General features: G+C 51.7%; 1 protein-coding gene across 2 annotated transcripts in view; it reads left to right on the top strand.

The window, feature by feature from the left end:
- LOC138246549 (sialic acid-binding Ig-like lectin 11) overlaps positions 1-22,850 on the top strand; it is a 239,411-nt gene that overhangs the window by 31,249 nt on the left and 185,312 nt on the right. The window contains exon 2 of one of the 2 annotated variants that reach the window (XM_069201219.1): positions 22,400-22,496. The exons of the other annotated variant lie outside the window; for it this stretch is intronic. The gene's annotated coding sequence lies outside the window, so the exon portion shown is untranslated. The remainder of the gene's footprint in view (positions 1-22,399; positions 22,497-22,850) is intronic. 2 annotated transcript variants of the gene reach the window in all.

Raw genomic sequence — 22,850 nt, 5'->3', positions numbered from 1 at the left:
ATACTCATTTTCTAAAAGTGGCATTTTCAAACACACAATCTTAAAAACAACTTTACAAGGGCGTGGCCAAGGTCGTCAAGATGGCGGTCGCACTCTAAGAGTGCTCTGGACCCCTCCGTCATCTGCCCGGAAGGCCAAGCCATGCCGCACCCATAGCGGGAACCTAGGAGACCCCTTGTGGGTCCTGGAGTGCCGCGGGACCCGAGGCCGAAAAGTCGGAAGAAATCAGACCCCGGAAGGTGCCTTGGTGAAGGTCGGGCCCGGAGGCGTGAGAGGAGCGGAGTCGCTGCGAATCGAGGCGGCCCGCGGGACGGAGAGCCGAGCAGTGGCCGGAGCCTGAGGCTGTTGGAGCTGGGTGCGGTGCTCCGGACCCCGCGCACAGGGGCGCCGAGCAAGGGACCGGAGGAGCGGGCCGGGCACTGCCGGCCGCTGGTGAGTCGCGTCGGCGAGTGGGCCTGGGGGAGGACCACTGGGCCCGAGGTTGGGCCCCGCGGCTAGGGTGGGCCCCTGGCCTGGGCCTGGGGCCACAGACGATAGAAGATCCTGGGCTCCCCTACCCGGGGAGGCTGGGGAGTGGACCAGCCGCGGGTGCAGCGCGTGCCCTGAGCTGCCCACGGGACCAGACACTAAAGAGAGCCCGGTCCAGCGGGGGAGGCACTCGGAGAAGCGAGGCCGACCCACGAGGGCCATCAGAGAGAGAGGTCCGAGACGGGAGGAATGAACCCCCTATCCTATAGGGAATGGATACCTGAAGAACACGGACTGGTGCGGGGACCCTACTGGAAATCCTATTACAGCCGCGAGGGGGGCACGGAGCGGGGACCCTGATACTGGCACAGAGACCTGGCCGATGCCGGAGGTGGGCCGAAACGGGGGACTATCTCTCAGTCCTCATCCTGCAAGGAGATCTCAGATACCCCCTGAGCGACTTACCCCCAGACCAATAGAGAGCAAGGGACAAAATGGGAAAGTACAGGGCTACCAGGCAGCCCCCGGCTTCGCAGCAGAAAATTTAACAATATGCCGTCCCGGCACCCCCCCACGAGGAGACTACGACGCTATCAGGAACCTCAACACCAGACGGAGTTAACGCAATCCTAATGGCTATTCAGTCCTCGCAATTGGCAGTGGAGTCCAAGATAGGAGAGGTCCGTGTGGACATGGGTCTCATCAGGCAAGACCTCAGGAATGCTGTGGGCCGCATAACAGAGGTTGAAACTAGAGTCTCACAGACAGAAGACGGCCTTGCTGAACTTAAAATTAAAGTGGCCCAACTGCAATCCCGAACTGGCGAACTCCACCGAAGAGCCGAGGACGCTGAAAATTGCTCCAGGAGGAACAACCTGCGCTTTGTGGGATTTCCGGAGGGGGTGGAAGAGAATAAAGCAGCCAAGTTCTTGGAGAGCTGGATCAAATCCTGGATGCCAGACCAGTCGCTCTCACCGTGGTTCTCGATTGAAAGGGCCCACAGGTCGCTGGCCCCCCGGCCACCTCCCGGGGGCCCGCGTCGGCCGATGATAGCCCGCTTTATTAACTTTAGAGACCGCGACAGAGTTCTCATAGAGGCCAGACATGTGACCGATCTCTTATGGAATAATCACAAAATCCTGGTGTTCCCGGATTACACCCGCGAGGTACTGAACAGACGCCGGTCCTACGAGCGGGTTAAGCAGAAGCTAAGAGCCATGCAGCTCTCTTACATGTTGTTGTTCCCCGCACACTTGAAAGTTATCCTAAACGGAAAAGCTCACTTCTTTGACTCGCCGGAGGAGGCATGGACATGGCTGACGGAAGAGGCTCCGAGGCCTAGCAGTGAGCCTAAGGAGCAAGTGGGGGCTTCGGCCGGGGACCATTCGCTCCCCCGGAGGGAGAGGAAAAGAAGCCGAAGACGCGGAGGCCGAGGCGGAACAGAACCGACGACCCGGACGAGTGAAGATCGAGAGGTCACACCGGAGTCGAGCACAGAGACAGCGACGGATTCACTCCGGAACAAAGAGACACCAGCCATGGACCTAGTGGCGACGATCCAGGCCTGTCCTAGGCGCTGGGCGGAAGAACCCGTTTGGCCTGAACTGGACGGCGGGGCCCTGCTGGAAGCACACTTGTCGGGGGCTCGCCGAATACATACTGAATATTTCCTGCAAGACTAAGCTCTGATGCCCGAAAGGGGCAATTAGGCTAACCTTCTAAACAAACAGTGCAAGAGATCCGTGTTTCAGGAGGGGTCCATCACTCCACACTAACGTCAGGTTTAGTAGATAAAACTGGTTAAAATGGGTGTTAGGGCGACAGATGCTTCTTGGGTGGAAGTATGGGGTGGGGGAGAGTATGGGAGTTGTGTTTACACCATAGTTACAAATGAATGTATGTTTAGGTTTCTTGACCTGTGAGGGTTCCCTTTTTATCTTTTTCCTTTCTTTCCTCATCTTTCCTGTCCCGCGCCACAAAACACCTGGAGAGGCACCCCTTTGGCACGGCCCAGCTCACATTCACTTAACCTCACTCACATGCTGCTTCCAATGATTAAAATTCTGTCCTGGAATGTAAACGGCCTCCTGGACAAAATCAAGAGATCAGCGATATAGAGTACCCTGCGCAGGCATGTGCCCGCGGCGATTATGCTACAGGAGACGCATCTCCTTGGAACCAAATGTCCCATGCTCGCCAGAGGGGGATATGATAGGGTCCATCACGCGGTCTTCTCTAGAGGCTACAGGGGTGTGGCTATATTGCTTCACCGCTCTCTGCCCATTACAATAACAGCTACATGTGCCGAGACACAGGGTAGATACATAGTGGTGGCTGGGCTGATACAGGGGAAACCCATAAACCTAGTAACTGTATACGCCCCTCCTGGGGGATTGGAGACCTTTCTGACCTCCCTTAAACAGATTATAGCTGACCTTCCCCAGGGTATCACATTAATAGAAGGGGATTTCAATGCAGTATTACACCCTGAACTAGATGTATCAGGAAATAAAACAGCCGGCCGTTCGTCCAGAGCGTCGACGCTCAGAGACTGGGCAGACAGCCTCGGTTTGTGTGACGTATGGCGAACCTGGCACCCCAACGCCAGGCAATACACGCACACGTCAGCAGCACATGGGTCACATGCCAGAATAGACCTCCTATTCGCCCCCGCACTAGACATAGTTAACGTTATGGGAACAGAGATCCTTCCACATGGGGTGTCCGACCATGCACCGATACAGGTGCACCTCGGTAACGCTGATCCGACTCATAGGCCCACTTGGAGACTAAACGCCTGGTACCTACACGAAGAGGAATATAAAGAGGCAGTGAGAACCTGATTGATGCCGTACTTTGAAGATAATGTAGGCTCAGTGCAGTCGCCAGGCACAGTCTGGGCAGCATGCAAGGCAACAATTAGAGGCCACGCCAAACACCTCATCCGAGTGAGGGAGCGAGCTCGTATCTCCCAAATAGCCGATCTAGAATCGCGGACACTTCAATACCAATGCAGGCATCTGGGCGCTCCTTCCGCCCAGAGCCTCCGCCAGCTCCTGAAAATCCGCAAAGAGGTCAAGGCCCTCACCCTAGAATCAGCCAAGCTAATGTGGAGGGGCTCCACCGCTCGAGTATATGGGTGGTGGGACAAAAGTGGGAAACTCCTGCACTGGCTGGCCACACGTCCCATGGCCAACAGAATTACAGCCGAAATTTCGGACGGGTCCGGAGGGCTCTCCAGAACCCCTAGGGACATTGCACAGAGCTTTGCTGCCTACTACGCGCACCTGTACAAAGAACGCCCACGGACACAAGCAGAGAGGGACTCTCCCCTCCCAGACGAAATCACCCTTCCCAAGGTATCATCCGCAGTCCAGGATGCGCTCGACGTGCCATTAACCCTAGAGGAAGTGACAACCGCAATAACCGCACTAGCCTCGGGTAAGACCCCCGGCCCAGACGGCTTACCAATCGAATTATATAAAAGCTGCGGCGACGCAGTAGGGCGACACCTCCTTAACATGTATGAGGAGTCAGAGAGCAGGGGCCATTTCCCAATAGGTATCGACCAAGTCACAATTACCGTGATCTCTAAAACCAACTACAATCACGGAACTGTGCAGACTATCGCCCTATCTCTCTTTTAAACGTCGAAGTAAAGATACTCTCCTCGATCCTCGCAGCAAGGCTAAAACATGCCCTCTCAGCACTGATCCATCCGGACCAATGCGGCTTTATGCCAACCAGGAGCACCAGGCATTGCATCAGATGCCTGCACCTGGCCCTGGTGCACCGCAATACCCTAACCGTCTCATCGAAAGCTCTTCTCCTCCTCGATTTTGAGAAGGCGTTTGACACAGTGGATTGGTCATACCTACATCAGGTCCTGAGGGGCAATGGGATTGGCCCCAGATTTAGGAACCTCGTGTACTCACAGCCGATGGCCAAAGTGCAGGTGAATGGAACGGTGTCGGACTCTTTCCCCATAGGTGGAGAAGTGTGGCTCAATGGTTAGAGCGGCAGACCCTGAAGCAGAGATCTGGCTCAAGACCACGGTTCAAGTCCCGCTTCGGCAGGTCTTGGGTTCAATTCCCCTTGACCAGATAATTCTCGCCTCGGTGCCTAATCTAATTCATGGGTCCCACTCTGCAACTCTGGGCAATAGCTTGCTTAATCTCCACAATGGCCCCAACAGCGCTTGGATGCCTGGCTTTACCCTGGGGGTGCTCAGGAGTGGGCACCTCACAGGGAAAAGCCAGGAGGGGTTCCATAGCAGTATGAGTACAGCGCCTTGAGACCCTAACGGGTGAGTAGTGCACTATACAAGTGCTAATTTACATTTACATTTTACGCGTCAGGGCTGCCCCCTGTCCCCACTCCTTTTCGCGCTGGTGATAGAACCACTCGCCAAACTGCTCAGAGAGGACCCTCTGATTGAGGGATGGTCCTGGCCCTCGGGCTCTAAAGACCGCGTGGCCCTCTATGCAGATGACGTTCTCATATATGTTGCTAACCCTGCCACGAGCGGTCCGCTTATTCTGCAGTTGCTTGATCTTTTTTTGGAAGCATCCGGCCTCACCCTGAATCACCGCAAGTCACTACTTGTTCCATTACACCCGGCGAGGGATTGCATAGATTGGCAGCAAACCATCCCCATTCGGCGAAACAATTTTAAATACTTGGGGATCTCAGTCTCCCTGGTACCAGAGCTAGCTTCGGAGCTAAATGTGACACCCCTTGTAGCTAAAGCCAAGACAGACCTTCTGCGTTGGCAAACCCTGCCCATTAACTTACTTGGGCGAGTCGCCCTCTTCAAAATGATGGTCCTCCCTAAATTTCTCTATCTGCTGCAAAACTTCCCATTCCGAATCCCCAAGAAATGGTTTAAAAACCTGGATTCAATGATCCGTCAATTTCTATGGAAAGACGCCCGCCCACGGCTGGCACTCGCAACATGCCAGCGTGGCTTGTGTGAAGGGTGCCTCGCGATGTCAAACCTATACTATTACCACCTTGCGACGCAACTCATTGTGGTGAACAACTGGGTTAGTGGAGGCTGGTCAGATCCGGCCTATAGACTTGAGCTCAGCATGCTGCAATACGAGGGAGTATTCGACGCCCTTTACGGATGCCTAATTCCCAACTGCACCCCAGAGGTGACCAAGGTGGCGCTCCTGGGATGGAGAGAGGCCCAGAGGGTCACCGGCTGGTGGAAACGAATCACCAGTCAAACCCCACTATGGCATGGTAGTCTCCTGGCCGAGGTCAGGAGACTGCAGGGATTCTGGAAATGGGATGAAATCGGAATCTCCACACTTGGGGATGTCTGGGAGGGCTCACACATGAAATCCTTCGAAGGCCTCCAGAGCACCTTCTCCATGAACAAGTCACAGTTCTATAGATACCTTCAGATCCGTCACGCTCTTATGACGCACATGCGTACTGACGCACCCATGCCAGACCACTCACCAATGGAGGCCAAAGTACTGATGGGCAAAAGGGGCAAGGGAGGAATCTCACAAATATACCGCTCATTGATCTCCAACACCCTTAGTCCCATGACCAGACTTCGCAACAAGTGGGAGGATTGGGTGTGTAAAATAGAAGAAGGGGACTGGAATGATGCCCTGGCAGCTCCTGGTACCCTAACTATATCCTCCAGGCTCCGCTTGATACAATCCTACTTCCTACACGCTGTATACATGTCACCCAAGAGACTATGCGAGGCGGGCCTCCGCTCCACAGCAGTATGCCCCAGATGGTCCCAGCCGGGAGCAGATTTCTACCACATGACATGGTTATGTCCGATCATAGAGAAATACTGGAAAGAGATTGCAGCACAAATCTCTGGGGCCCTGCAAACAGACCTACCCCCCGAACCCCTCCTGTGCACTGTACTAGGGACTTACTAATAAATCAAATATGCCAATCATGGCTACACTAATTACATGCACATTTTGTAAAGGAGCACTTGCACGTTAGCAATGGTTAGCAGTGGTAAAGTGCCCAGAGTAACAAAAACTGCAAAATCAGAGTCCAGCACGCATCAACAACCTGGGGAACAGAGGCAAAAAGTTAAGGAAGACCACGTCAAGGATGACAAGTCTAACAATGAGCGCATCAACCTCCTGGGGAACAGAGGCAAAAAGTTAAGGAAGACCACGTCAAGGATGACAAGTCTAACAATGAAGTAATATCATTTAACCATAGATAAAATTAACGTCCCTTTATCCATTGGTTTCTTCAGTGAATTGCTAGGTTTTTTAAAGTAAAGTATGATTTATTTCCACACCTATTGCTCCACATTGTTTATTTTTTCATACTGTACCGCTGTACTCCAGTGGAATCCCCACCCAAATGACACGCCAAGCATCTCAGTATTGTGCATGTTTCACTTTTTAACATTTGCACAGTCCAGCAGTACCCTATGATTTCCCTCAGGACCACACAGAAAGGCAGCTCCTGGTCCTGGAAGAGTTCTTCAGTACCACACAACACAAAAAAACGAATTGGGCACAGGTATGGTCCCTCTGGTTCCCCTCGCAAGTGGCAGGGGGTCGAGGTAGCTCTAAAGACTTATTAAAATTAGTTATCAAATCAAGGTTTGCAATAAAATCAACAAAGGAATAAACTAGGAGATACAGGGTCTTGGGAGCACGGGCCATTAAAACTGCATCACTTGCATAAAGCAGCACAGGGAGGGAGGCACCCTTCACCTTTGAGAGCTCCATAAACTTAATTCATTAATATATATGAAATAAAAAGGTGCAGGGAAAGGACACACCCCTGCCTCATCTCTCACCCAATAATGAATTCTTCTGTAGTTTCCCCAGTATTCCCATACACTTACTCTTACCTTGGTCCCTGTGTACAGCGATGCCATCAAATGAGCTAAAGAAGGATCCATTTGTAAGTTAACGAGCATTTGCCACAGCTTCCCACAATTTACACAGTCAAGCCACAAAATAACCTAATTCCTTCACCTGGCAGTCACTGCTTTATCAGTGTTTGCTATACAGCCACCAGAGAGTGATCACGGGTCTGGTGGTAGGGTCGGTCTGTTGATCAGGGTCTTGTGGAAGTCCCGGTCGGCCTGAGAACAATCATGGTCGAACCAACGTGGGTCGCCAAGATCAGCTCTAATTGGTTTTGAAAGAGAAAATCAAATCTTTTCACACAGGTCCACAAACCCCCGAAAATAATTCCTTTATCCCTGTCCACCTTAAGACACTCCATCACCATATTAACATTTTCTGAGAAAAAAAACTGTGATAAACTTAAGGGGTTCACATAATTTCCAGCAAGACCTAGGTCTATCAGTGAATGTCAACACATTTACAAGGCTTGTGATTATTTGACGTGGTTCTTCATTCTTAATTTGCAAGATTATTACAATTGGATTGTGATCCCCATAATCAGTCTCAACAATGCCGCTATTCAGTTGCAGCCCCCTCAAGTTTTGAGAAATATAAATATAATCGATAATTGAGGAACAATTCCTATCTCTATATGTGGGCAACCCCTGCCCATCCATCCCTGCCTGCTCTGTGGCATTACACAAATCTACAGTGGAAACCAGAGCCTGTAGCTTCTTACTGCATTCAAAAAGACTGCCGGACTCGCATACAACCCCTGACCTCCCAAATTTGGCATTATTGTTCCTGGAAAAGATAGACATTTTGCCCTAGCTGAAATGTTTCATCCACCAGGGAGGAGAAATAGGAGAAAAGACTGCAAAATGTAAGATTTGGCATGCTCAGGAAATCATTGTTAAAAACATTAATAAAAATGAATGCGAAAACCCCTCTGAACATAACAACCTGAAAATCAGACCTTAGGAACTTTACTTCCTTTACCCGCACCCCTGAAAGCAAATTAACCCAAATTGACAACCCAATCGATACCCTGCCAGCACAAGAAGGTACCACAGGGAGACTGAAACCTGCATATCCGTCAAACTCAATCAGGCTAATTTCCCTTGTTTCTTGTTACATAACAATATTGTGTAATAGTATAAACTTTTGACGGTCATGTAAAATAATTTTTTAACATAATCCAGCGACATTCCAATTTATAATCTGTAACCCATGGCTTTTAACATCAGTAGAAGTAACTTCCCAAGTATGAACACAAATCCCAGGTGATTGAACTTTAAGGCTAAATTGTTTGTCAACAGAAAGACATCCTACAAGGGAAATACCAACAACACCACCCTCATTAATACTAGATGATACCCCAAAACCATGATTCAGTGGGGGCACTTGCTGGCCATTCAGGCTAAATTTTTGATTACAGAGGTCAGAAATTCCCCCAACCCCAGCTGGGGCAAAGGATTGAAGTCAATCATTTTGGTCTAAACCCTCAAGAGGGAGAAACTTACTGGTGGTGGCCATTGCAAATTGAGTTGTGGCAGCGGATTTCCCTATCTCGACGGCACTAGGGTGGGGCTGCAGGTGATGATAAAAATAACTAAGCATCGGGATAATAATGCACCTAACAATCTCTTCACCAAGTTCGGGGACCTGAAATTTATCGCTATGCAGTCCCCTGAGAGATTCTTAGTCATCGGCCCCACCCAGTACCCCCACATAACAAACAGGATATCACTGTAATTTGCTACCTTAAAATTTGTATTATTACATAACCAATGACATACCCTGTTCTTCAACTGAAGAATCCTTTCACTCTCCCCTGACCTTAGCTGTGGTACATTCCCTAAAATAACAAAGTAGGGGCAGCAGGCAGAGGGAAGGTGCAAACTCTGATTAGACTATTCCCCTACCCCTTCATTCACCCCCTCCTTACCCTACCACTATGATCATATGAAATTTTTATGCAGCTTGAAGACCTCCTGTTTTCTCATGTGCCTGCTGAGACATTCACCTCTGGGAACAATGAACCTGAGCAACTGCAACATGGCCTGATGGGAGTCTTTCACTTTGAATGTTAGGCACAGAGACCTGAGGCTGGGGCTCACTGCTGTTAACTTTCTGTGAACTTCTATGCATGTGGGCCCCACCTGCTACCAAATTACAATAAATTGTAGTGGTCCCCATGTCCTTCTTCAATTTAGATAAAGCTGCTGCCAGAGAGGAAAGCCTTTCAATATTGAAGTTAAACACTGCATAATGGTAGCACTAAGCCTATTAAACACATAGGTAGTCATTAAGAGTCTGCTGGTTTGACCTCCACATAATGACAGAGGCGGAGTCTCCATGGTCCGACCGCCGGCTCCACCAGGTTGCTGTCAGTCGTCAGCCTGATGGTCTTGGTGGTCTCAATCAGCCATGGCAGTGCTGCAAGCAGCGCTGCCCTGGGTACTACAGGTTCCCTTGCGGCCAGCCTTTGGATGGTGTTCGGACCGCAATGCAAAGGCTGGTGGAAAGGTGGTGCTGGGTGCCCATTGGGGGCCCCTGCACTGCTCATGCGCTTGGCATGGGCAGTGCAGGGGCCCTCATGGACATCCCCATCTTGGTTTTCACTGCCTGAATTACGGGCAGTGACAAGCACGAGTGGTGCTGTTGCACTCAAGGCACCGCCACCTTGCCTCTGGCTCAGTTATGAGCTGGTGTCAATGTTAAGGCCCTGTTTCCTGCTGGGCCGGTGGGCGGAAATGCTGTTTCCACCCGCCAGGCCAGTTCTGCCCGCCGGACCAGTGGGCAACTCTTAATAGGGCTGGCGGGTGGAAGTCCTCGCAAATAAGTTTGGTGGGCGGCCTCCGCCGCCTGCCAAACCCATAATGAGGGTCATAGTCTCAATCTTTATTGCACTCCTCTCTTATCTCAAAATGGTCAGGTAGGGAAAGCGTTATCAGTGAACAATTTGCTTGCTTAGTGCTAGCAGGCCCTTGCTTAGTTTGCTGCTTCCTCTTAGCCACTGGTGGGCAGGTACCAATAGCTGGAGAATCGAGAGTCCGATCCCTATCCAAGCAAGCCTGGCTCCCCGAAAAAAAAAGTATCCCCGGTGCCAATAAGTTCCCTGTCATTCAAGTTTAGGGTTTGAGTAGACAAAACTAATTCATGACAGGTATCAGGCCCCTCCACCACTTCTAGGGAGATCCTCCGCTTTGCTAAGTCAGTCTCTCTAGTTATTATCCCCACTGATTGTGCTAAAAAGGAATCTAAGGTGGAACCATTAGCTGTACCATTTGGGGCTCCAGCGGGGCAATCTTTTTTATCCTGTATTTTCCACTTGCCTATCTTCCTTAATGTGCAGGCTGACACAATTGTGACAACCAGCCAACCAATAATCAGAGAATGCTTCCCAAATGAAAGATGACCACCACTTTAACCAAAATACATACTGTTTTAAAGGATGGCTTACTGCAAATGTCAGAGGGGTGGCCCAGCCCAGCCACCCCCAGGTGCTGATGGGCACAGATGGGCCCGGTCTTGGTCTGGTCTTTGCCCAGGCAGCGGGAACCCAGCTGTACCTTAAGCGTCTCTGGGCACAGCTGGTGGAAGGTGGGACCTCCTGGTGCTGCAGTGTATCTTAGGGTTGTAGTCAAGCTCCCCCCAGTCATAGAATGAAGCATCCTGCACAGCAGGAACCCAGCTGTACTTTAAGCGCCTCCGGGTGCGAGTGGTGGAAGGCAGGACCTCCCGGTGCAGCGGTGATAGCCGGGGTTGTAGTCAGGCTCACCCCTCCCCAGTCGTAGAACATCACTTTTTTATTTCTTTCACTTCTTCCTTCCCATAACCTATACCATTCTTCTTTTTTTATTATTCCCTTTTCTCTTAATACTTTCTACTGCATATACCTTTAGTTACTTGAAGGTAAGCGAACAACCATATCTCCCTCTTTTCACCCAAACTCTTCCAATTTTTATTTTATTTGGTATTCCGTTAAGGTAAATTAATCAAAATGCTGGTAGACCAATTGCCCAATCACGCACTGGCATGTTTCTGTAGTATTTAATTTTTTTTTTATCAATTGCTCCAAATATTCTGTTTCCAGACAACAAACATATGTTTCATCATGGCCAGTGTACATCTTTGACTTCATCATGGCTGAACGGATGTAGTATTTTTATTTCCCAGTTGGGAAAAGCAGTGTTTCCCAGTTGGGATAAATTAGTGTACCTATCAATGAAATATCATCTGGGGCATACAATGTGTGTATGCATTCATGGGACATCAGCCAATAAAATCATAGCAAAACTTGTTGGCTGGCTGGAATATGAAATTTTGAAGCAATAAATGAAAATGATTGATTACTACAGGAACATGACAGTTCATAATTGATGAATATGGAATAAGAGACATTGGTGGTCATTACAACCCTGGCGGACGGTGTTAAAGCGGCAGTAAGACCGCCAACAGGCCGGCGGTAAAACAAATTGGAATTACAACCGTGGCGGAAACCGCCAACAAAGACAGCCACTTTAACACTCTCACCGCCACGGCGGTACAGACAAACAGCTTGGCGGTCACCGGCAACAGACAGGCGGAAGACAAAGTACCGCCCACAGTATCACAACCTACCAATCCGCCACCTTTTCCGGGGCGGATTCACAGCGGACAAAAATGTGGCAGAAACAGGACTTCGAAGGGAAAACACTCACCTCTACACACCCCACGAGGAATCCAGATGCCATGGAACCGGAACTGCACATCCTGGCAGCCCTCATCTTCTTGCTCCTCTACCAGGAGCACGAACGCCGGCGGCGAAGACAAAGGTGAGTACTGCACCTACGACACAGGGGAGGGGGGAAGGGAAAAAACAGGGACACACACACGCAGCACCCCCACCCCCACCCTCACCCACTACAACACACACACTAATACATATTTATACATTATAGTTACACCCCCCAGGAAGAATGCAAAGACAATAGTAAATGAGTGTAACCATTGTAGTATATTTAAATCAAGTAAGCAAACATATATATATATATATACACCATAAACAAAATATACACCAAGCTTAGTAGTCCAGGTAGTGCTCCAATGAAGTCCGTGGAACACTGGACCCACATGGTATGGGCGAGGCCCACACAAGATCCCCGACCATGACGGAGAGAACACTGCAGGGGCATCAGAGAGCAAGAAAAAAGGCACCTCAGAGGGAGGGAAAGGGGGGGGCACCTCAGCTGGTTGAGTGCACAACGCCAAATCCACGAGGGGGCCACATGCCCACTGTTCAATCCTGGGGAGTGCAAAGCCACAGTCTCTCAAGTCTATACAGTGGGTGGTTTGCCCACTGTTCAATCATGGGGAGTGCAAAGCCACAGTTTCTCAAGTCTATACAGTGGGTGGTTTGGCCACTGTGCAATCATGGGGAGTGCAAAGCCACAGTCTCTCAAGTGGATGACTGTCTCCACTGGTTCTGGAGGGGGCATGGTGCCTAGAGTGCTTCATCCTGCTAAGGACAGAGGTAGTGGATGTATCTCTCCACTGGTTCTGGAGGGGGCATGGTGCCTAGAGTGCTTTATCCTGCTAAGGAAAGAGGTAGTGGATGACAGTGTCCACTGGTTCTGAAGGGGGCATGGTGCCTAGAGTGCTTCATCCTGCTAAGGACAGAGGTAGTGGATGGGAATATCCACCGGTTCTGGAGGGGGCCCTGTGCCCAGAGTGCTTATCCTGCTCGTGACGGACTCAGTAGCGTCAGTGCCCTTGGCGCTCATGGGCCAGCGGTGCTTGTGGCAGCGGTGCCATGTTCAGTGGTGCTTGTAGCGGTGGTGCCCTGTTCAGCGGTGCTTGAGGCGGCGGTGCCCTGTTCAGCGGTTCTTGAGGCGGCGGTGGCCTTGTCAGCGGTGCTTGTAGCGGCGGTGCCCTGTTCAGCGGTGCTTGAGGCGGCGGTGCCCTGTTCAGCGGTGCTTGAGGCGGTGGTACCCTGTTCAACGGTTCATGAGGTGGTGGTGCCCTGTTCAGTGGTGCTTGTAGCGGCGGTGCCTTGTTCAGCGGTGCTTGTAGCAGCAGTGCCCTGTTCAGCAGTGCTTGAGACGGCGGGCTCCTTTGCAGTCCTCTCTGTCCCAGCGGGGCTTGTGCTGGCGGTCCTCTCTGTCCCAGCGGGGCTTGTGCTGGCAGTCCTCTCTGTCCCAGCAGGGCTTGTGCTGACGGACCTCTCTGTCCCAGCGGGGCTTGTGCTGGAGGTCCTCTGTAGCTCAGCGGGGCTTGTGCTGGCGGTCCTCTCTGTCCCAGCGGGGCTTGTGCTGGCGGTCCTCTCTGTCCCAGCGGGGCTTGTGCTGGCGGTCCTCTCTAGCCCAGCGGGGCTTGTGCTGGAGGTCCTCTCTGTCCCAGCGGGGCTTGTGCTGGCAGTCCTGTCTAGCCCAGCGGGGCTTGTGCTGGCGGTCCTCTCTGTCCTAGCGGAGCTTGTGCTGGCGGTCCTCTCTGTCCCAGCGGGACTTGTGCTGGCGGTCCTCTCTAGCCCAGCGGGGCTTATGCTGGTGGTCCTCTCTAGCCCAGAGGGGCTTGTGATGGTGGTGGCCTCCTGGGCAGCAGGGCAGGTGCTGGTGGTGGCCTCCTGGGCAGCGGGGATTATGGCGGTGGCCTCCTGGGCAGCGGGGATGATGGCGGTCTCCTCCGCTGTGCTGCTCTTCCCAGACTTTCCGGGTTTCTTGTGGCCCTTCTCCACCTTGGAAGGTGTCGCTGCTAACTCAACACTCCCACCGGGACCCCTGGGAGCGGCTTTGGTGGCTGGAGTCTTCCCCCTCTCCCGCCGGGCACTGGCCAAGTTTTGATGCTTGACAGGTGGGGGATTGTCCGTGCTGTGGCTCAGTGCCACACTGGCTGCCCTGGTGGCCGGTGCACTCCAGATTCTGGTGACTACAGGCACCATTGGTCCCGGAGATGTTGTGGCTGAGGTGCTAGGTTGGGACCTGGAGAGTCTGGCCCTAGGAGAACGACGGAGTGGGGGAGGTGTGGGAAAGAGGTCAAGGTTGGACAGGAAAAGTTTTTGGGAGACACTGGGACGGGTAGCTGGAGGGGGTTTGGGAGTGGAGGAAGAGGTTGTGGTTGTAGGAGGTGTTCGTTTGGTGACTTTGGGTGAAGGTGCATGCGCTGGAGGCTGCCGTGAGGTGGATGGCTGTTGGGTGGGTGTGTGCCTGCGTTTGTGTATCTTGGGAGGTGGCGTCACAGACACACTGGGAGCGGACACAGGGTACGTGTAAATGGTCGTGGCGGTGGTGACTGCACTGAGCGGGTGTGGTGGTGGGTGTGCTGGTGATGGCAGTAGTGGGTGTAGATGTAGTGCATGCCACTATGGGACTGGGAGGGAGGAGGGAGACAAGGAGGAGGGGGACACAGTGGAGGCAGTGGATGTTGGTGTGTCTGCATGTGTGTGATGCTTGCGTAAGTGCCTGTGGGAAGTGTGGTGCTTATGTTTGCCTGAGCTTCCCTTGTGTGTTGACGTGTGTGCATGCTGGTCTGAAGGTGTGCTTGGGATACGCTGGGGTACAGGGGATTGGGTCTGGGTGGAGGAAGTTGGAGGTGGGAGGCTAGAGACAGGGACAATGGCTGCCATCAGTGCTGAGGCCAGAGTCTGAAAAGCTCGCTTAAGGGCCGTCTGACCAGAATGAATGCCCTCCAGGAAAGCATTGGTTTGTTGCAACTTCCTTTCGACACCCTGGATGGCATTCAAAATGGTAGACTGCCCAACAGTGAGGGACCTGAGGAGGTCAATGGCCTCCTCACTGAGGGCAGCAGGGGTGACAGGGGCAGGGGCTGAGGTGCCTGGGGCAAAGGTGATGCCCACCCTCCTGGGTGAGCGGGCACGGTCAAAGGCTGAGGGGCTGCTGGGAGGGCGGTGCTGGTAGGGGGGGGTGGCGGCTGTACCTGTTGATGTGGTGGCCACAGAGGTGTTCGCCACTGCAAGGGAGCTCCCATCAGAGGAGGAGTCACTGTCACTGCTGTCTGCTCCTGTTCCCGCCGTGGAGCTCCCGTCGCCCTCCGTCCCACTGGTGGCTTCAGACTCCGTTGTTTCGCCCGCCATCCCAAGCTGGGCCTCCGCCGTCTTCTTGCTCCAGCGGCGCAGGCCCTCCCATCTTTTACGGCAGTGGGTTCTCCGTCTGTGGTAGACCCCCAGGGTCCGGACTTTCTTGGCGATGGACCGCCAAATACCCTTCTTCTGGTGGGCGCTGACCTAGAGGAATGGTACAGGGGGAAATTGAAATTACTTACCCGTCTGGACCGTCATACTCATTGCCCCCCAGTTCCCAACCTTGCCCTGATGCACATGGACTCCCCATCCAAAGATGTTGCCGCCACCACAAGGGAGCACCCATCAGAGGACAAGTCCGTGTCGCTGGTGTCAGCTCCTGTCCCCGCTGTGGAGCTCCCCTCGCCCTCCGTCCCACTGGTGAACTCCGAGTCCGTAGTGTCGCCCTCCAGGGCCATGTGGGATGCAGCTCCCTCGTGCTCAGGTGCCACTGCTCCTTCGCCTGATGAAGCTAATGCACACAAGAACAGGGAGACCACAAAAAGGGGACGACGACAGAAGAAAGACATGTTCAGAGCATGCATTACTGCTACTCTTGGCGGACACGACAGACACAGAAGCCCCCTGCACTATGCCGCGCTCTTGGGCTCCACTGTTCAATCCCTGGGAAATGGTTTACTAGGCTATGGACGACATATGCACACGTGGATGACAAAGGGGCATGACTAGGTGTACTTGGCACTCTACAGAGGTGGTGTGGGGTGCCACATGGCCTGCCTTACGGAGGGACCTTGCCTACTAAACTCGCCCTAGCCTAGGGAAACCCACAGCCCACCTCCCCCACCCAGACACCTCCACTGCGCACAAAATCAGCAGGATGAGAGTGTACTCACCCCCTTGTGGCTGCTGTGATGCCCTCAAGCGCCCATCCAACTCCGGGTACGCCACCGCCAGGTTCCTGAACATCAGGGGGGTCATGGTGCGATGGGCACCCCTCCCACGTTGGAAGGCCATCCCCAGCTGAGCCTCCGCCATCTTCTTGCTCCAGCGGCGAATGTCCTCCCATCTTTTCCGGCAGTGGGTGCTCCGTCTGTGGTGGACCCCCAGGGTCCGGACGTCCTTGGCGATGGTACGCCAAATATCTTTTTCTGGTGGGCGCTGACCTACATGAATTGTACAGGGGAAGAGAAACTTATTACCAACTGCACCGTCACAGTCATTGGCCCCCATCCTACCCTTGCCATGTGGCTCATGCACTCACCGTCGTTTCATGCACACCGCAATCTCCCCCCCTTCCTACATCCACCCCACTCCACACAGGCATAGCCCATACAGCATGCTCCCAGTGTACTTACCTGTTTGTCTGGAGGACCGTAGAGTAGTGTGTACTGTGGGAGGACCCCATCCACTAGTTTCTCCAACTCCTCCAAAGTGAAGACAGTGACCCTTTCCCCAGACACTTTAGCCATCGTCGCTTCCAGACACAGGTCACAGCAGCACTTGCAGTGTAGGTCCTCTCCTGTTGAAGGTCAGGTATCAAGTGAGTGAACAGACAGAAAATGGCGGTCACGTCCGCAGTGGTGCGTACCGTCACTGCCAGCGTACATCGTCATTGGCTCCTAGGACCCATAGGGCCCAATGTTAACCAATGCAGAATTGCACGGCGGTCTTCGACCGCTCACCTCAACGTTGTACAACGCCAGCGCTCTTACCTCATATCCCCTTCTCCCACCTTACAGGTCAGGCAGCTGCCATTTCAGGGGGCCACATGGGATGGTTAATAACTGCGTCACACCTATCTAGGCCGGGAATACAGACAGATACCGGCACATTGTGGATTAATAACGTTTCTGCAAATAACACATTGTGATACCTCAGTGTTGGATGACTCTCTGCTCGCTGTTATCCTTCATAGGGCACATCTGCTGGGGCAGGTGATGAGATGGAGGCATCCTCCGGTGTACAGACCACTGGTGGACCTGTCGACAATGGAAGAGAGACACATCATAATCACATACAGACTTGATCGTGCAACAATCCTGGAATTGTGTGCCCAGTTGGAGCCAGACCTGATGTCAGCTATCTGCTATCTCACAGGGATACCCCATCTAGTGCAGGTCCTGTCTGTATTCCATTTCCTGGCCAGTGGGTATTTTCCAACAACAGTGGCCATGGCATCAAGGATGTCCCAGCCAATGTTCTCTAACGTGTTGTCCAGAGTGTTGTCTGCCCTGCTGAAACACTTGCGCCGCTACATCGTTTTCCCTCAGGTGAAGGATTTGCCCACAGTGAAACGTGACTTCTATGCCCTGGGACATATCCCCAACATCATTGGTGCCATTGATGGTACACATGTGGCATTTGTACCCCCCGCAGGAATGAACAAGTGTACAGAAACCTGAAGAGCTACCATTCGAAGAATGTGCAGATGGTGTGTTTGGTAGACCAGTACATCTCCCATGTCAATGCCAAGTATCCTGGCTCTGTGCATGACGCTTACATCTTGAGGAATAGCAGCGTCCCTTATGTGATGGGGCACCTCCAGAGGCACCGTGTGTGGCTAATAGGTGAGGCCAAAGTCCCAATACAGTTGACATAGGTATCTGGGTATGGGGTTGTCCCTAAGGGTTAGCTTGTGTGTCTAACAGTTGTCCCTGGACATTTGCAGGTGACTCTGGTTACCCCAACCTGTCATGGCTACTGACCCCAGTGAGGAATCCCAGGACAAGGGCAGAGGAACGATACAATGAGGCAGATGGGCGAACTAGGAGGGTAATTGAACGCACCTTCGGCCTCCTAAAGGCCAGATTCTGGTGCCTTCATCTGACAGGTGGTTCTCTATACTACTCACCGAAGAAGGTGTGCCAGATAATTGTGGCCTGCTGCATGCTGCACAACCTGGCTTTGCGACGCCAGGTGCCTTTTCTGCAGGAGGATGGGCCAGATGGTGGTCTTGTGGCAGCTGTGGAGCCTGTGGACAGTGAAAAAGAGGAGGCAGAAGAAGAGGTTATCGACAACCAAAACAACATCATTAGGCAATACTTCCAGTGAGACACAGGTAAGAAGATGTCACTGCTTCCCAAATCTCATACTATTGTTGGAGCTAGCATAAGTCTGTCATTTTCACTCAGTGTATGGACACTGACTTGTCACTTTGACTTTCCATTTCACAGATCTGGGTCCCACTTTGTGCCCTCTGCAATGTTTACTCCTGGCCTACAGCTGTGTTACATTGGTATATGAACAAGTAAATTGACATTGCTATATTCCATAGATATTGCAATTACACATTTATGAAAGCACAAACTGACTCCAGATTGTTTTGTGATTGCAGTGTGTTTATTCCTGTGCAAATAAGTGGAGGGGGTTGTAAAATGGGCTGGGGTGATGGTGGATGTATGTCCATTGCAGAGTCCAGTCTATTTGTTTCACAGGTGCATTGTCCAAAGGGGCATAGGAAGTGGAGCAATGGCAGTTTAAGGATGGACAGGGTGACATAGTGGGACAGAAGGGTGACATTCAGGGGGTTCTCATTTCCTGGCGGGGGTCTTGGCAATGTTCTCTCTCTTGTTCCTAGATCTCAGCGACAGTTTGTGGGCTGGTTCTCCATCTGCAGGGGGTGGGGTGCTGGTGTCGTGTTGTTCCTGTGACGGTGCCTCCTGTCCACTAGCGCGGGCAGAGGTGGAGGGCTATTCATCGTCCAGGCTAGTGTTGTGGTGTGCCACTGTGTCCCTCCTGGTGTTGAGAAGGTCTGCAGGCACCCCTGCAATGATAACCAGGGTGTTGTTAATGGGCTTGAAGTCCTTCCTGATCCCCAGGTAGTGTTCATCCTGCAGCCTCTGGGTCCCCTGAAACTTGGCCAGTACAGTGCCCATGGTCTCCTGTGAATGGTGGTAAGCTCCCATGATTTTGGAGAGTGCCTCGTGGAGAGTGCCTGTCGCACAGCAGTCCTCCCAGCTTCACTGTTATCCTGTGCCTCTGTCCCCTGAACCATGTGCCCACTGCCAAGTCCCTGGTCGCCCTGTGTTAGTCGGTTTGCCTGGGTTCCCTGTAGTGGTGGACACACTGCTGATTGACGTGTTCTGGGGTCAGAGGGATGGGCCCACTGAGTGGGTGCTCTGCTGGTGTTTCCTGAGGGGGAGGCTCTGTGGTGGTTTCGGACTGTGTCAGGGGAACCGACTGTCCCATGGTCCCTGATGGGCCGGGCTGTTCATCTTGATCCAGGCGTGCAGAGCTGCTGTCATCACTGTGGGTCTCTTCTGTGGGGGGACTGGATATGTCTGGCACCTCCTGTACGGTGACGTTGGGTATGGGTCCTATTGGGGTGTAAATGCATAGTTATTGTATGTGTGTGTGCCCTTTTGTGCAATGGGTGAGTGACCCTCTACTCCTGTCCTTGCATTATTGGCTTGGTCCTTGTGTGATTGGTGATTTTGGGGCATGAGTGAGTCTCTGTACTGGACATGCTTTGGTGATGGGTGTCCATGCATTGGTGTTAAATGCAGGGCTTGGTTTTGGGATGTGAGGGTTGTGTTAGTGGGGTATCTGTGGGGTGTTGGGGTGATGGGTGTGAGGGTAAGGGTGTTGGTATGTGATGGCATGCAGGTGGGGTGTGGGGGATAAAGTAGTGATGATATGTCTTACCATAGTCCAGTCCTCCTGCTACTACTGCGAGGCCCTCAGGATGCATAATTGCCAAGACTTGCTCCTCCCATGTTGTTAGTTGTGGGGGAGGAGGTGGAGCTCGACCACCAGTCCTCTGTATAGCAATCTGGTGTCTGGATGCACGGAACGCACCTTCCCCGGTAGGTCATTCCACCTCTTCCTGATGTCATCCCGTGTTCTTGGATGCTGTCCCACTGCGTTAACCCTGTCGACAATTCTGCGCCATAGCTCCGTCTTCCTTGTAATGGATGTCAGCTGCACCTGTGGTCCGAATAGCTGTGGCTCTACCCGGACGGTCTCCTCCACCATGACCCTGAGCTCCTCCTCAGAGAACCTGGGGTGTCTTTGAGGTGCCATGATGTGGTGTGGGTAATGCGTGAGGTGGTGTCTGTTGTGATGTGTGAGGGGATGTGTTGGTGTGTGTTGTTTGAGGTGCGTGGATGTTGTGTAAGTGATGGTGTTGTGTGTCTGTGGATGCTGATGTAGTTTTAGGTAGTCTCTCTCTTTGGCCTTTTTTCATAATGTTGGTCATAAGGGTTTGTGGGTGATGTGGGTGTGTGCTTTATGGTGGATTGGGTGTGTGGGTGTGGTGTGTGTATCAGGTGTGTGTATTTCAATTTGTCCAATGTGGTTGTGTTTTGTAAATGTGAGTGTATTTTAAGCGTGGCAGTGTGTACCGCCAATGGTTTACCGCGGTTGAAAGACCGCTGCGTTGATTCATGGGTTGTGATACTGTGGGCGTATTCTTGTTGGCGTGAGGGTGTCGGTTTTGGTATCGCCAGTTTATCACTGACCTTTGGTGTGGCGGACATGTGTGGGTGTCTGTATTGTGGCAGATTCGGAGCTGTGGGTCGTAATACCTGTAGCGGAATTCCGCGGCCGCAGCGGTATGTTGGCGGTCTTCTGAACGCCGGAAAGTGGGATTTACCACCAGGGTTGTAATGAGGGCCTAAGTTGCTGCTAAAGGGTGGAGGCATAGCCGTATGCAAGATTGGGCCTCTCCACCCCAGGATAGATGTAAAGCACCTGGGGGCAGATAGTAGGTGAAAGACCTTCTATCTCCCCCTCGGGGGCAGCAATACCGCTGTACCTGGGGGGTTGCCCCCCCTCAAAAACCAATTGCTGGTGTATAGTGGATTGATCTCTGCTTGGAAAAGGGAGAAACTCCTCTTTCCAGTAATACCTACTCAGCTAAAATGGTGCTTGGGGAGATGAGATATGCTCCCGAGCACCAATGCAGTGAAAGTAAAATGAGGGATTTCCTCCCCTTGGAACCTGGATGTAACCTGTACATCCATATTGCTTGGTTGTGTGTGCTATGGATGTCGAGGTCACATCCATAGCACCCAAGGAGTTAAAGACCCTGAAAATGTTTTGTGTTTCCCACCTCATCACAGATGCACTTACAGGCCAGCTGCAGACAGGCTAATGTTAATGAGCCTGAGGGAAATGTCACTTTTCCTACATATTAATCAAAAATTCAACTTCACCATTGAATTGGATTTTTGATAAGTATTAACAATAGTGGTTGAACTATTTCTGTAGCTTACTCCAATCCGTGGATGCAGAATTAACTCAACTGTATTTCATTTTTCACTTCATAGAATCAGCTAAAAGTAGTTTTTGGGGCCTCGTCATAGTATGAACATGCAAACATTAAGGCCCATATTTATGTTTTGTTTTCATGCAATGCAACACAGCAAGACACTTTGCTGTGCTGCACTGCATGAAAGGGAGAGGGCAGAAAAGCACCATATCTATCAGGATATGGCACATTCCTGGCCTCTCCTAGCTCCTGCACATTTGGCAGCCTAGCACCAATGCAGACACCCTTGCACAGTGTTGCAGGGTGCCTGCATGACAGGCAGGATTGTTCTGTGCAGAAAAGGACATCTTCCTGCGCAAAACAATCCTTAGAGCCATTTTCCTCTATTGACGTGTGCAGCACATTTAGAAAGAGGAGAAGGCAAGAAGAAATAAGAGCCTCTATTGGGAAAGTGTACAGTTCTGATGCATTCCCAGGTCTACCAGTATTGGTAAATCTGGGATTGCATCAGAATGCATGGGTGAATGCATTGGGAAATCCTTGCTCCACTCATGCAATGCCTTCCAGGGCAAGGTAACACAAGGAAGTGACTTGTGCTGCCTTGCTTTACATCAGATTTACCAAGCCACACAGGGTGCGTGGTAAATCATTCTAGGTTTTGCGTCACCTTGCATAGTGCAAGGGTGATGCAAAACTTGATCCTAACCTCTTACATAGTCCTTTTTTCAATACCAGGCACTCTATCTTGGGGCATAGAAGGTCTACTTTGGAGTGACTTACTTAATACTTAAAAGTAGTGTTTCTCTCCTGTCAAAATGTTTATTTTGATTTTTTTGCCTATAGGTCTAAAGGCTGCAACAGTCAGACTTTACATGATGGCCTGAAGCCATGTTTTCCTTGTTGGCCGAGTGAGTGGCACAATGAGTGCTACAGTCCACAGGTGACACTTAACTTTCTATGCATTTGTATATTTACCTGCACAATATACTACGGCCTTAATGGAAAATTAAAATATGTTAATTGGGGATTATTCATTTTTACTACACTATAGGAATCAGAGAACTTTTGCTGTGGGGTGGACAACAGTACCCCAAATATGCAGAATTATAAAACCAGCAGCATCAGTCACAAAAATGATGGTGACCATGTGAAAAGGGGGCATTTTCTCACTATTGGTTTGATATGATCTTATGTTTGCTGTATTGTGGTAGATACAATGGGGGACGTTTGTAGACCAGTAAGGGCGTTAGGGCAGCATTACCTCTTTCAACATGCAAAAGGTCAAGCGACTGAA

This window comes from Pleurodeles waltl, chromosome 7 (genome assembly GCF_031143425.1).
Source record: "Pleurodeles waltl isolate 20211129_DDA chromosome 7, aPleWal1.hap1.20221129, whole genome shotgun sequence".
NCBI classification, from domain to species: Eukaryota; Metazoa; Chordata; class Amphibia; order Caudata; family Salamandridae; genus Pleurodeles; species Pleurodeles waltl.
Note: the sequence above shows the minus strand (reverse complement) of the source record. Positions and strands in the feature narration are given on the sequence as shown.